This window comes from Atta cephalotes, assembly GCF_000143395.1.
Source record: "Atta cephalotes unplaced genomic scaffold scaffold00012, whole genome shotgun sequence".
In the NCBI taxonomy this organism is placed as follows: Eukaryota; Metazoa; Arthropoda; class Insecta; order Hymenoptera; family Formicidae; genus Atta; species Atta cephalotes.
The window spans coordinates 1,120,050-1,135,528 of record NW_012130076.1 but is presented as its reverse complement, the minus strand read 5'-3'; the positions used below and the strand labels follow the sequence as shown (position 1 = coordinate 1,135,528).

The 15,479-nt window shown below is 31.5% G+C and overlaps 1 pseudogene; it reads right to left on the bottom strand.

The window, feature by feature from the left end:
- LOC105617333 overlaps positions 1 to 15,479 on the bottom strand; it is a 163,099-nt pseudogene that overhangs the window by 102,960 nt on the left and 44,660 nt on the right.

The window sequence follows — 15,479 nt, the reverse complement described above, 5'->3', positions numbered from 1 at the left end:
CGTATTTTATTACTCTGTCTCTCTCTCTCTCTCTCTCTCTCTCTCTCTCTCTCTGCAAAAAGTCCCTTAATAATAATAAAGTCTACTAAAGCTTGATAAGAAAATTTCAAATGTTTAGTTAATTAATATAACCAAAACCAAATGCTAATTTTAATATAAAAATAAATGCTAATTTTCTAAGTATCATCAAACAGTAGATTACTATTATTACATTTGATAATATTTATTATATTGCACTAATACGCTACATAAAATACATTTGGTAGCTGTTACCAAACTTTTCTCATCTTATAAAGAATACGAAATTAATTCTCCGATCTGTTTCGAGAATGTATTTAACATTAAAATTTCGTGCAATTTTACGAACAGATCACGCGAATTAGGCACGCTACCGAACGAAGTTAACATGTCAGATGAATACTTATATAATACCGTACATAGCGTGCATTTTGCTGGCATTTAATATCATGTCAGTATCACCTCGCACAACGCAATACTTCTGCCGCACCGGAAGCAGAGGTTTTCCAAAACTGCGCCGCTGGATCGCGAAATATGTGATCCACCGACGGGAATTTGTAGCGCCTTGAGAATGTGAACATCGCAGGAATTCAGTGAATGTTTTTCACGTAATGGTGAAACTCGCATTATTTGACGTTCCCCAAAAGTTCGAAGTAAGAATGGAATTCTAGCAATATACTTTCAGAAAGGATGAAACTAACGAAAGCGGCACACGAGGATAAATAAAATACTCCAATCATATCTTGAAATACGCAAAACGTTTTCTTCGCGGAGATTTAACGTTATTTGCTATTACACACCAAAAAATTCACGGGTTTTATAATAATATTTTTATATAGTGATAAAATTAAAAATTAATAAGCTTTAATATATCGTTCTTTTGTTTAAAATGTGACACAATTTAAAACGTGATTTTCAACTAATTACATTATTCAGATACATTCCTTAAAGGAGTGTTAGTAATCTAATTTTTCACTATTAGATATTAAAAGAGCAAGGGTAACCCAAGCCCTTGAGTTTTAACATTTTGTTATTTTAATTTCTATATGTCAAAGTATAAATCAATCAATTCTGTAGATTTTAAAATAAACATCGTCCATATTAATGAATGCTTAGTAAATAATAAACTAAATTTGAATTGTATTTAATACATTTTCTTAAGTTAAATTGTTTAACCATTGTTTTAATCAAATCAACGATATATTGAATAGGAGCAGTAGCGACCTGTAGAAATAATTAAAAATAACTCATAGAATATAAAAAAATTATTAATGCTGAATCCAAAAGAAACGCTCTTTTATTTTTCAGAAAAACTAAATATGTACTTTATTAATTTATTAATATTAATAAAAATATAATTTGTTTAGATAACTAACGAAATAAAAACCTATAATGCATTTGTGGCTTGTTTTTATATAAAATTAGCTAAAAACGAATTCTACAAATGCAAAAATAAAGTCCTTTAAATTTTTTTTGCAAATTATATAATTTAAATAACAGTGAATAAAGTGAAATATATTATTGATAATATGAGATCGTTTTTTACATATTTTTTTGTAGTTTCTTGTATCTGTTTTATTCATATTTTTTCTTTCTTATTTTCTCACATAAATTTAAACATAAAATTGGAGTACAGCATAAACTGCCGTCTATTTATTTGTAAGATCACATAAGCTAATGTAATCTTCACATATAATATTGCGTTATTGTGTCAAATAACTCTATTAAAATTGAAAACATTCCCATATTTATGGAAAGACCGTCCAAAGGAAAGAACTATCGCGTTACATATTTGCATTTTATGGAACAACATAAAATATACATATAAATGACAATACAAAAAACATTTTGCGTCAAAGGATTCTAGAAATTCTCATATATATTCCCAGTAAGCAAGAAATGTAGATCAACATTTTGAAATAAAATTAATTTTATATTTATTATAGAATTAGAATTTTTATGAGAGTTTTCATATATTTTATAAATGTGATTAAAATATTACCTAATACGATTTCTGCACATTAAAAAAATATTTAAAAATATAAATTCCGAATATTTTATAAATATAGTACGGAGCATTGAAAAAAATGTTATTGAAACATTGCAATATTAAATGAAGTTGAAGTGTGATTGTTGATGTGAATGATCTTTCAATGTTGAATCTATGTTGAATCTGTATTTTACATTGATTATTAATGTTGAAATAATATTGAATCAATTAATATTATTAAAGTCGCTCACCTCGGAGAGGTAATACTAATATTGCCTCTCGATGGATGTGGCGGGGCTTTTTGTAAATAAAAATTATACAGAATGGAATAAAAAGCGCAGTATTATGAGATTTTTTACTCTAATAAGTCTGTTTTAAAATGTAAAATGTATCGAACATTTTTTATTTTGTGTAAAAATTAATATTCTTTGAAGTTTATATGACATTTAAGAAATATTGAGTCAATATTCTCAAATACTGAACTGCAATACATTACTTTTCATCTGCGAGACATTATTTTAATAAATGTTAAACGTTTCTGCAATGTTTTTTCAACATTTTGCAATGTGATTCAACAACATTTCTAAGATGTTAATTCAATATTATTGCAATTTTATTTGGAATGATACTTTAATAGCTTATATCAACATTCGAAATTTTCGAAATTACAATCAAAGTTTATTCACTATATAATGTACAACATTAATTATATATTTGAAAATTTTACATGTTATTAAATATCATTGTAATAATATTGTAATATTAATTTTTTTTTGTTTACTGGGTTCTTTTATAAGTATTTTCCATAAATTACTTCTGTAAAGAAAAAGAATAGTAGCTTCAATGCGCCTGCACTGTCAGTTGACCGACTCATTTTTGCTTATTTTCTCCTGTCAATTATTAAAAGTGAATTCTTTAAACTGTAATGTGCAAAATTAATTTTATAAAAAATCAACTAAAAAAGGGTTTTTTTTAGAGAATTAAAATATGAAATAAAAATATCAAAATGGCATTTGATCATGTTAAGAATATATTGTTTATATACATATAAGTCGATATTATTTGATTAGTCAATAATTTTCTATTATATTGAGAAAGTTTTTACCACTTCTGGAATACGTACGTCTGCCTAGCTAACCCCCCCTTCCCCACTTAACCAAATCTTAATGAATAAATTATATAATAATGCGCTATTTATGCACTCTCAAAATCCGTAAAAAAAATGTTTGCGCTCATTTCGTTCAGCTAAACAAAATTTTTTTGTGGAGAGCTGAATAGGCGACTCCACGTATTCATAATAATCAATATGGAAAATCAAATACACAAAATTTATGCGTTATTTGTGCACTTTCATATTCACATAACTTCAATTTTTGCGCTAATGCCCTTAAGGCACTTCCCTCTTGGAGCAAACAATCATATTCTTCCCTAAGTCGTTTAAAATTGCACTATTTAATTATGCAAAACATATCTTCGATTTACGCGCTATTTCTAAGCAATTTCGATTTTTGTGCTGCATTAAGATTTAATTAAGTTAGGGGACAAACTAAGCAGACGTAGAAAACATAATTATTTTAGTTGTGTTACTTTTAAAATAGGGGAGCGATATAATAAAATAAATATTATATACATTGTTAAAAAATTCTTTTCATCCATAAGTTTACGCATCGATCAATCAGTTTTGCAATGCATACTTTTCTCTATTTATAAAGCTGCATCATACAATACAACGAAAAATACATAGCGATATGTGACATGGATAAATTTTTCCCACATGATGAATGAACTTTAATTCGTCAGACTTTGCGGACTCGCAGTGAACGATGTTTGTCACACCGCGAAATCCATTCGTGCACGTCCACGTTCCTGCAGCGTGCCGAGGAATACATTCGCGGCAATGAAGTCCGCAGGCTATGCCCGTTGTAACTGGCAGCTAAATTAAACTTTGTTTATCAGTCCATAACGATTTTCCATTTTTTATCTCGGCGAACTCCGCGGGGCTCCACATTACATTAGAAACTGTCCATTTTCATTTCATCTCGACCGTAAATCGTTCCTAGAGCTCCGATTTATTAAAACTTCTTTTTCTTTTAATTTGTTATGCAAATTGTTGACGGGGAACTGTATTCGGTTTCGAACATACATTGCATATCAAAATCATTTGCACAACACTTCTGCGGTAAGAAGTATTTTCGACATCGTTTGCACAGACACTTTAGGTAAAGTGTAGCGGAATCGACGCAGTGCAAGATTAAAAAGTATCGTGCGCTTGGCAGCTTACCTTGTACGTAGAAAGGTTCGCCACGACACAGGAGAGGATAGCTTCTCTTCCCACTGGAACCGTCACGTTTGTTATTGGTGCGCTGAAGCTCGGTCCCTCTGAAACAGGGCGACGTTAAATGCTAAGTGACCCATTAACAACATTTCGTTATATCGTCTGACCACGCTCGAACGCTATTAAAGCGAAGAAGAGAGAGTGTAAGATCGTTGTGTGCTCAACAACGCTAAAATTTTGCTGTTAACACAACTACGTACGATTACTATGTGACATCCAAGAATATAATAAATTTTGTACGGTTAAAAGCTTAAATTAACGCTTGATTAAATTAACTACCAAACGAAATGGAATACTTGCCTCCGGCACGTAGAAATGCGACACCGGATTCTATATGTAGCTCGTCCGAAAAGACCAGTTACTAAATTTACTATTACGTAATGCGATTAATTATAATTAGGGCGATATCAAGGAGAATAATGAATTAAACTTAAATATTATCAAAGAGCGTACGATTAAACTTAAATTAGCAGTCTATTAAATTATTCGTCCAAACGAAACGGCGATATACACACGATATAAAATGCAAAATATCGAGTCTTAGGTAAGTTATTATAAAACTGTTTAGAATAGATTCCGATCGGAATTATTTCATTTTCACTAGAAAACACAATGGGTTTGTTTGCGTCATAGGAAATCCCAAAAAAATTTTATCACTTACGAGGTAAATGTATATTCGGGCGTTCACTATTTTTAGTGTTAAATCGTACCCAATTTGAATTATTTTTGATCATTTCTATAGATCGCCATTGCTCCCAATATTAATATTATTAATTTGATTCAAACAAGAATTAAACGATATAATTCAAGAACATGTATTATTAAATTTGATTCAAGTTTAATTATTATTTACTAAATGCATACAACATGAAAGATGCGTATTTTGAAACTAATCACAGAAATGGATTGATTTACATTTTAACAAACATAGTTAAAAATGTTATTTAATTCAAAGGATTGAGTTATCATTGCTCTTTTGATATCTGATAGTAACAAAAAAAAAAGCAAAGATTCTGAATATAAAAAGTGCAAGCAACGCGAACAGATCTATTGTAGAAATCTAGGGAATAATTGAATAATTCCGATCGGAATTCATTCCGAATAATTACATAATAAAATGCCCTGTACTCGGAGACACGAACGACGCTCTGGCAGAACCCGAAGACTGAATTTCTAACGTACCGGAAAGATCTGTCGGAATCCGGCCGGATGACGCGTGACACCGCATGTAGTCTAAGTAACTCATTTCCAGGGTTTCGCTGTATCGGCATGCTGCCGAGAATTTACTGACGCGAAACAGTTTGGTTTCGCGCGACACATCGCAGCCTCGCGATCGGGCAAGCAACACTGCTGGCATGGCACGTGTGAGCGCTGAAATATGTCTCCGAATCTATCCCGAAATTCACGTTCCTCGACAGCGTGCCGCGTCTCTCACTGGAAGTTCTGAATATCATTACGCTCGTCGTCACCGGGAACACCGCTCGTCCCGTCTACGTATATATGCCGCGTCTCTTGCTATGCCGTTACCGGCTTCGTCCTTTTCGCAGCGACAGGAATTATTTAAACAAAGCTATTTACGTCACGGACAAGACAACTCATACGCAATACATAGGCGCACAGTGTATCGCGTGTTATAGAGGTGAATGGAAGGACTATGAACACAAAAAAGTTAAATAAAGCAAACGATTATTTTTATGAATTATACTTCGACAAAAAATGATTTTCTTTGAACACCGTAACAAATTAGTTTTTTAATAGATTTTAAGATATAAATCTGATTTTCAAATTGATTCCATCATATTACAATTTTGAAAAATTATAAGCAAAAAGACTTATTTTCACATATTTTGATGTATTATAACTATGACATAATACACGACGTGCTAGAGAAGTTTTATTAAAATCAAAATTAAGTATGTTGGTTAGAACTTTTAGTTCCCAAAAGAATTTTTTATCGATTAGTTAATAAAATATCTATAATTAAATAATGATTTATTGCAGAATAGTTATAAATTGGATCATTTGATGATTTACCAAACAGTTTTAATTACGTTTATGTAAACTTAAGTGTATTATTGAATACAAATGTTAAAATTGACAAATTCAAAATGGTAGATTCAATATACCAGATCAAAACTTAGAAAATGTCTTGTTGGATTGTTGTAAAAATTTGTATAAAGATCTTTAATGATTTTGAATTTATCAATTTTGATATCGAATTTTTATTCAGCGATCTAAAAAAAATCTCTCAAATTTCAATTAACATAATTAATAGCTATTTGGTAAATCGTCAATCCATAATCTTCATAGCTTATTCGTAATATGATTTTTAATAACTGTGAATATCTTATTAACCGATACTAAAAAGTCTTTTGAGAACTAAAATTCCTAACACATACTTAATTTTGATTGTAATAAAATTTCTCTACATCACATATTGTAATTGAAAAATCAGAAAGAGAAAAAGAGAGAGAGAGAGAGAGAAAGAGAGATTTTACGAGTTTTCCTTTTGTGCTGTATGACTTTACCTTTTTACTTGCTACCACACGGGGCAATGCCGAATCTTTCTCTTAATTTTTATTTTTTGAAAATATATGGATATTAATTATTATAATTTAAAGTCAATGTTCTTTGAATAAATTTAATAATTTATAAATAATCGACTTTATAATTTTTCCTTTAAGGAATTCTCTTATTCATAATTCTCTCTCTCTCTCTCTCTCTCTCTCTACATCAAAAACATGTAGTAATATACATTTACTTTAATTAAACGGCATGGTGTGTTTAACGAGTTTAGTAGAGCACTGAGCGTACTTATGTCGAATCATTGGTACGAAAAGTGAGAGATTATCGCTACACGGAAAGAACAGTTTCGTTAAAGTGTCTAAAAGTTTAACTAAATATAGATTTGAAAATAAACTTTGTTGAACTATTAAAATAATTATGTAGAACGCTCAAAGTTGATTACTACAATGTCAAAACTTTTTGCAGCATTGTTCATCATGCTTGAATATCTTGAATAATTATTTTACCATATTGTTCGCATTTACCCTCTTCGCAATTTTCCCATTTCACTCTATCTTCAGGCGGAGAAAAGCGGCGTACCTTCAATTCGCGTGCGAAAAAGAAATAAACCTATTCTCAGCTTCTAGATCACGTACTAAACGAATGGAATCAATCAAGACAGATCATAACGAATTGGTTTCGCGATGATTTAATCCTCGAAGCAAATATTGCCATGGTACATACGTATACGTGAAGAAGGTAATATCGGAAGAAGGTAAGGGACGCGCGAGGGCGAAACAGCGAGGAAATCGGCGCTGGAACACGCTGTGCGCCAACAGATAAGCACTGATCCCAATTACACGTCGGAATAGAGCTGTTTCCAAGTTGAGCGGATCATGGATTATTGACTCCATCGCGATTACTCCGCGGTCGTCGACACAATTGGCAGATCGATACACCTTCGATCGTCTATGTTTAACTCGGAACTGAAACGAGTTGCCGAACAATTTTAGTTTAGTTTACAATGTCATGATATAATTTCGAAGATTCTACCAGAAAGATTGTGCGTCAGAAAGTTAAAATCCTTTTCGACTCTTGCATAGTTTAGTCGTGAACACCCAGAGAAAGGTACATATTTTCGAGTCAAAGAAATGTTTCTTTGCTATTAAAAAAAATTTGCGGTTAAAAAAAATTCTTTAATTTGAACATCATTTCTTTGATTTAAACATTATTTTTTAAATCAAATAAAAAATTTATTTAATTTTAAAAAATTATGTTTAAATCAAAGAAATAACATTTAATCAAAAATCAAATGTTTAAATAAATTTTTTCTTTAACCGTATAGCAAAGAAATATTTTTTTGACTCGAAGAAATTTTTTTCTGTGAGTGAACAAATATATATAAATGATACTGCTAGAAATAAATTCACAGAGGTACACAATTGAAAGATTTATGTTAAATTTAATACATTTCACGTTTCATCTAAATTTCTGTAGTTATATTAATTTAAAATTGATTGATTTAATACAAAACAGAAATATGTTAGAAGATAACTGAATGTTATATATCAAAAATTAATATAAAAAAATAACACTGACACAACTTGTAAGCAAATTATGGAAGTTTCTTCAATAAAATTAACATTTATATTATGTTAAATTAATTCTTTTCAGTAAATTTAACATTTATAATATATTAAATTAACATATTTCAATCATTTATCATAGAATTTATTTTAGAACGTCTTAAAATACATTATTTTTATGTTAAGTGTTCACTTACTATAAATTGTATTTTTTTAACATTAAGAAATGTTGAATATCAATTTAAAATATCCAAATAACACAATCACATTAAATTAATACTCGGATATGTTAAAAAAAATTCAAAAAGGATCAGTTTTTTTTACACAAATACAAAATGTTTTTACTATGAATTTTTTATGCATAATATCAATTCATCTAGTGTTCTACATATATTTTCATTTTCTTCCTACACATATTTTTAAATTTCACGATTTAAACTTATTGAGCACTTAAAAACAATGTATATTATGTGAAGATAACTTTAAAAAAATTCGTTTCTAAACATTAACCAGAACTAATGCGAAAATCAAGCCTGCGATACTCGCGATCCGATCGATACTCGATCACAAGAGCCAAGAAACTAAAGTAACTTTCTTTTCGTCCGCTAACATGCAATCTCTGCAGATCGAAGCAACTTGACGCACCTGCGATCCACCGTTGTGGACTCGGGGAAATTGAATTCAGCAAGGAAAGCTAGCCCGAGTTGGTCGAGTACTCGCAGACACATGTAGTACCATCGAGACCAGACTGACGAGAATGAAATTGCGGACCATATCATCCCTTGAATCGCTTCGGAATGGTAATTACGGATCGGTAAATACCCTGTTAACAGCAATCGCGAATGTGATAATCACAGGACACGTACATACTCGTGATACCTTCGACTCCGTTTTAATTAGCTATTAATCTTTGATTGTACCCTTTAAAAATAGTTTATCCATCCTGGAACACAACAGCGGGATATTTTGTATACCGTCTGTCATCCATGCACAGTTTCAATTTATCGTCTATAAGATTCGTATTTGTCGAGACAGCCACATAGTACCCGAAGAGATACAATACACAAAATTAATCAAACACCTTGATCCGATTCTATTCAGTGCGAAGCGGCTCATGTTATGCGCGAAATCGTAGCCATCGCTGCTCTGTCACTTCTCGAGAGCTGAATGGCGGAAATAGATTCGAAACAGTGCTGAGTGATCGCGCGGCCCACCGATGATTAATCGGGGCGCTCCGCCGGAATAGAATTATTGTGTCGCGACAACAATAAATGACACACGCACAATCACAGCGCTGGGCAGTCTCTTGTTGCTGGGCAGTCTGCCCGTCACTTCGACACTCGTTCGCCAAGCATTGTTTTATTTCCGGACGAGAGGACAAACCTGGTCCACAGCGCAGTTTGCTCGATCCTGTAACTCCGCGACCGGTAGATAAACGCTTTTCTCGCAGGTACTGGCCGAAACGACGCGCCAATTTGTTGAATGATGAAAGAGAGAGAACGAAAGGGAAGAACCTCTTGTCCCGGACCTCCCAGACTACTTCCGCTCGCATTATTTCGTGGTCCGTTCAGTACGCGTGATTCGTTCAAAAAGCTTTAATCCCATTGCCACTGCTTTTCACTTAATTGTTTTTTTCATGTTATTCGGAGGAGTTATTATTACGTTAACTTCCACGCGTTAAAGGAAAACCGTAGCGACGCAAAATAATCACAGTGCAGAAAAAAGGGTTAATGAGTTTTCGGACTACCATGGAATCTCATTCCGTACCTATGACGTGCACTTCCGCTCTCGTAGAATCGCGTTCACAATGTTTTCTATCAATGTCAGCTTTAATCGATTCGACCGCGATGCGCGTATGCTTGCTCATGGGGTCGCGTCGGTGTACAGACTGAAAAAGGAATCACGTCGTATAAATGTCACTATGTACGCGATTTAATATATCAGCGAGATAAAATTCCGGACTAAAGAGAGCGGCGTTTCAGACATTTGTCGAGGGAGCGTTCAAAAAATTTATTTTTCCACAGCGGAGCGCGGATGTCGTTTCATGGTGATAAAGCCACGCGCGTGGCTTACGAGATAAAGCGAATGTGAATTTGACGCATCCATATTCGTCGGAGTTTTCGTAGAATCGCAAACTGTTGAAATAGCCAGCCTGGAAAATATTTCCTTTTAGAACAGTCGACGTTCACTGGTCGCACAGGCGCGGCTCGACATTTTTATTTGTGAGTAGAAAAAAAAGAGACATACAGAACACGATCCGAATAGGCCGATGGGGTTACCACCAGTACCGCCACTCTATTTGGTTTCTCTGCCCATTCACATATTACTTTCAGCTGTTGAATTTGATTAATTGGAACAACATTCCGAAGCACGAGAAAGTACTCAAACTGCAATGTCAATTGAAATGCAAAATGCAGTGAGCGAGAGGTAGCGCGGAAACATTTTTCTAAATATCTCATGGTTTACTTCCTCACTTGTTAAGTATATACAATAGCAATCCGGTGCGACGGACGTGAGTGTTACGCGAATCAATTTTTGTGGTGAATATTAATTAAAATATATATATCACCGAGCGCTGATTATCACGTTTTATCGAACATGCAATTTGCAATAAATTTGCAATAGCGTAAACCTGTACTCGCTTGATAATTAAGCGCATTGTAATGATGTTGAAAGAGACTCGGATATAGAAGAATTATTGATATTTTAATCAATAATTATCGAATGATGAAATTAGGACTATTTTCAATTTACGATGTGACAGAAATCCCTAATCTCTTCAGATAATTTCGATAGAGACGTGATAATTTGATGGCATAATGGCAAAAGCAAACAGAAGCAAGATAAACGTCATTGGCTGGAGGGTCACTCCAAATGCTTATACCGTTATAAACACAAAGGGAAATTATGGAAACAGATGTAGTGCATATGTATTATTCCTCGCTTATGAATATCTGAGCGTATAAACGAATTTTAACGGAGTTTTAATAAGATTGTATGTAATGATGTGATAATAACCTCGTGAGAGAGAGAGAGAGAGAGAGAGAGAGAGAAATGCATTTTTTTGTATCGCACAAATAAGCTCCTTAATAAACAATTTGAAGAAACCTGATTGCTTTCCTTACAGAAATCCAATTTAATACTAACCAATTTAGTACTGGAAATTACTATTCTGAGTATTAAAAGCGCAGAACAACAGCTTTTAATATGCAAAATAAGTAATTAATCACTACCTTCCAGTATTAAATTTCTGTAAGGTTGTTTAACTCAGGAGTAATCATCTAATTCTTTTTTACATAAATGATCACCTGAGTTTACACTCTAATTAAAATCACTATTAACAATATATTATATATTATTAGTTATTTTTTCAATTGAGTGCCAATTGAAAATATTGTACATATGGATTTACAATTTTCTGAAAAAAATTAGTAGAAACAAATGTTAAACGTAATAAACACATAATTAAATTAGTTTATTATGTGACAGTATTTTAAAAAATAGAAATTAATTATTATAACGCTTTTTTGTTGAGGGATGGAATTACATATTTATAATTTAAAAGATATATTTGTTAAGAAAGAAAAAATATATTAAATAATATATATAAAACAATATTTTGCAATTCACATTTTGTTGTCGCTGGAATACACAAATATCCTCAAAAACCATTCCCAGATATAAGATTATTTATTAAAAAAATATATATATATCGATATTATACTCGTAAATATGCACATCATCGAATACTTTTTTAGCACGTAATCATTGTGATTACGGTATCGTGTAATAACCATTTGAACGATTTGTAGTACATATAAATACAACAACGATCACATCTCTTTCTCTCTTTCTCACCCTTCTTTCTCTTGATATATATTAATTGCTTTATAAAATATAATTTGTTATCACAGCGTAATTTACAAAACGCAATAATGCCAATTTCCTTAATATTGTTTGACATTAATTTTCCTGGAAGAGGAAGGTAAAAGTTACAATAATATCAGTATAATAATAACAATATATTGTTACAATGATGTAATACAATGTTATAATGACTAAATTTTATTGAAGGTCTGTTATCGCGTCGTATCGTAACTTTGATATGACATTCCTAATCAACAGATTCATTTCGAGAGTCTATATTAATTATCCTAATAAAGGGCCAGGATCAAGAAACAGATAGCAGACGTAACCCTAGGGGTAATGAAATGTACACACTAGGGCATATTATATTAACCGAGCATATGAACTGACGGTAATTTACGGATACAAATGGTACGTAACTTGAAACTACGATGACATAATTATTCGCACTAATTTTGCGGCAATTGCACATTTCCGAGTGAGGAATACCGAGCGGAATAGAAGACTCGTATTATACTTTATCCTTTGACACATTATCTGTTACTTTTAAATACTTTTAATTATGTCAACCAGTCGGTGTATTTCAATAAGTATTATATCTGTGATAAAAGTATAATGCGCTCGCACCGAAACTGTTGCGTACGAAAAAGTTGGTTTTAATTAATTTGGCTTGGATGCTGCATAAAAATATTGCGTAGAGAGGACCCTTTGTACCCTGCGCTCTCTGGCACAAAACTGATGTAAAATATGAGGTCGACGTGTACCCAACTTACGTTTCATAAAAATATCACCCATCGTGCTTTGTATCTGATCTCCACTTTTAAGAGTACCATAAAATTCAACTTCAGCGAGGCAATTATTCAAAGGACTTTTACGGCAAGTACTTAACATATTTTCTAATAAAATGGAGTAGCGCTTTTTGTTATGAATACAGAAATCGTAAAATGAAGAGAGTAGTAGTAATAAAGAAAGAGAGCAATTAACTACCACGTTACTTCAATTTTTAAGATGTATCAATTAAAGTACAATAAAATAATAATTATATATATAATAATTTTTCAATAAAGTACATATAATAAAAATATATGTTAGAACTTTTTAGATTAAATCTTATATATTTTCCAATAAAACCGAAGTCTCAAGTTTTATGAGGTCCATCATGTCAATTGCATTAAACGGCAAAGTTTTTACAGTCCTGGTGTAATTTTATATTGATAAGCTACATTTAATTCCCGGTAGCCTGCTTTTATGCGACGCTTTAAAGACACTTATACTCCATTAACTCCTGGCCTCCAGGATCAGCCGAGTGCGTCCTGGCACGTACCACATGGATTTTTAAAAAGGATGAGTCTACTTTAAAAATAATCTCTAATGTAAGCAGAAGTGTTTCTTTATGGGTCGGCTCGCTGTTAATGAACCGCTTGAGGGAAAGACGCCAAAATTTCCAAAATTTCCTTTGTAGAGAAAGGTGCAACGCGCGAAAACTTTTGGAGTAAGAGCATCGCTCTATGAACTTTGTCGGTTGAATCGGAGGTGCACGTTAATTAAATGAATGAAGTCAAATTTGTACGCTCAAATGACATCTCGATAAAAGCTACTAGAATATAAATAATAGTCGATTGAATATCTGATATCATTATTCCTGAAGAGTAATGCGTTGCATTATCATGCATGAAGGAAGAAAATGACAAAAATTAACGTAAATTAACAAGAATTAACGCTCATTTTCTCAATTCCTGCCTAAGCGATTAAATCTAAAAGCGATAAATTTTGTAATTGATTTTAGTTATAAAAATGTTATAAAAATGCTCATATTAAATTTGAAACTATTAACTGTTTATCGTTCAAAACATCGTTTGTATATATATATATATATCTCATCGATTATCTTCGATCGTGCGAATATAATCTGACTACAAAGGAGTCAAATTTCACAATGCTTCGCGCTAGTTACATGCATATCAGACACGCCACGCTCTGCATATCTTGATTTGACAGCTATCCGAATTAATCGACACCTATAGCTAGGCGATGTCCATGGTTATCCGACAAACTATCAATCCACAAAGTACAAGTATACCATTCTACCCTATCCGCAAACTGTACTGTAGCTAACGATGTCAGTTTAACGTTCTCACAAGAAATATATAAGTATTCCATAATATTATTTGAAAATGTATCAATATTTTTCTACATAGTAAAAAACATTTTGTATTTGTACTAGAATTGGATTTTATTAAAATTATTATATTGAATTTTTAACACAAATATCTGCACGTTTATTTAACATGATATAATTGTTTTATTTAAACATTTTATGTATGATATTCAACATTTATTAGTATAAAAATAGCACAATTTATGAGTAACTGAATAATTAAAATTTAAAAAATGTAAGTTTTTAAAATAAATGAATAAGATATATTAATCCTTTGTGGATCATCAAACTTATTTAGGATCATCTCCTTTTACTTCATAAACTGCTCACTAAATTTTTATGAAACTTGGCCTATAGAATAATTTGATAATACTTTATTCGAATCTGAGTCAAAAATAAAACTTTAAAAATGGATTCCATGTGACAGATATTCTAAGAAGATAATTTTAAAAAAACGTAATCCGATTATCATAAAATTGGGTTTTAGAAAACTTTTAATTACGAAGTAACATAAAGTTTCCAGTTTCACTTTATTTGAAGCTCATCAGTTACACAAAAATAGTTAGTACTGATTTCCAAATTAACTTTTAAACTTTGAATCCTGTGTAACATTAGATCCTCCTTTATTAGTTACTAATCTTTTTGAAATTCGATATTTTCAGATTATATTTAAATAACGATATTGAGAATCTTCTAAAACCGAGTTCCACGGTTATTCATTTTTAATTTAAATTTTAGAGAATATCAAATTTAGAATATTGAGAATATCAAATTTAACGAGTGTAAAAATCCTTAGAAAATGAAATCTTTCTTTGTTAAAAAAAAGCCCAGTCTTCAAGAGTTAATTTAATATATTAATTTAAAAATTAAAATGTTAATTTTTACTGAAGCGTATATATATATATATATATATATATATATATATATATATATATATATAATATANATATATATACTATAGAAGTATATACTACTACTATATAATAATAGTATAATACTATACTTATTACAATATAATAA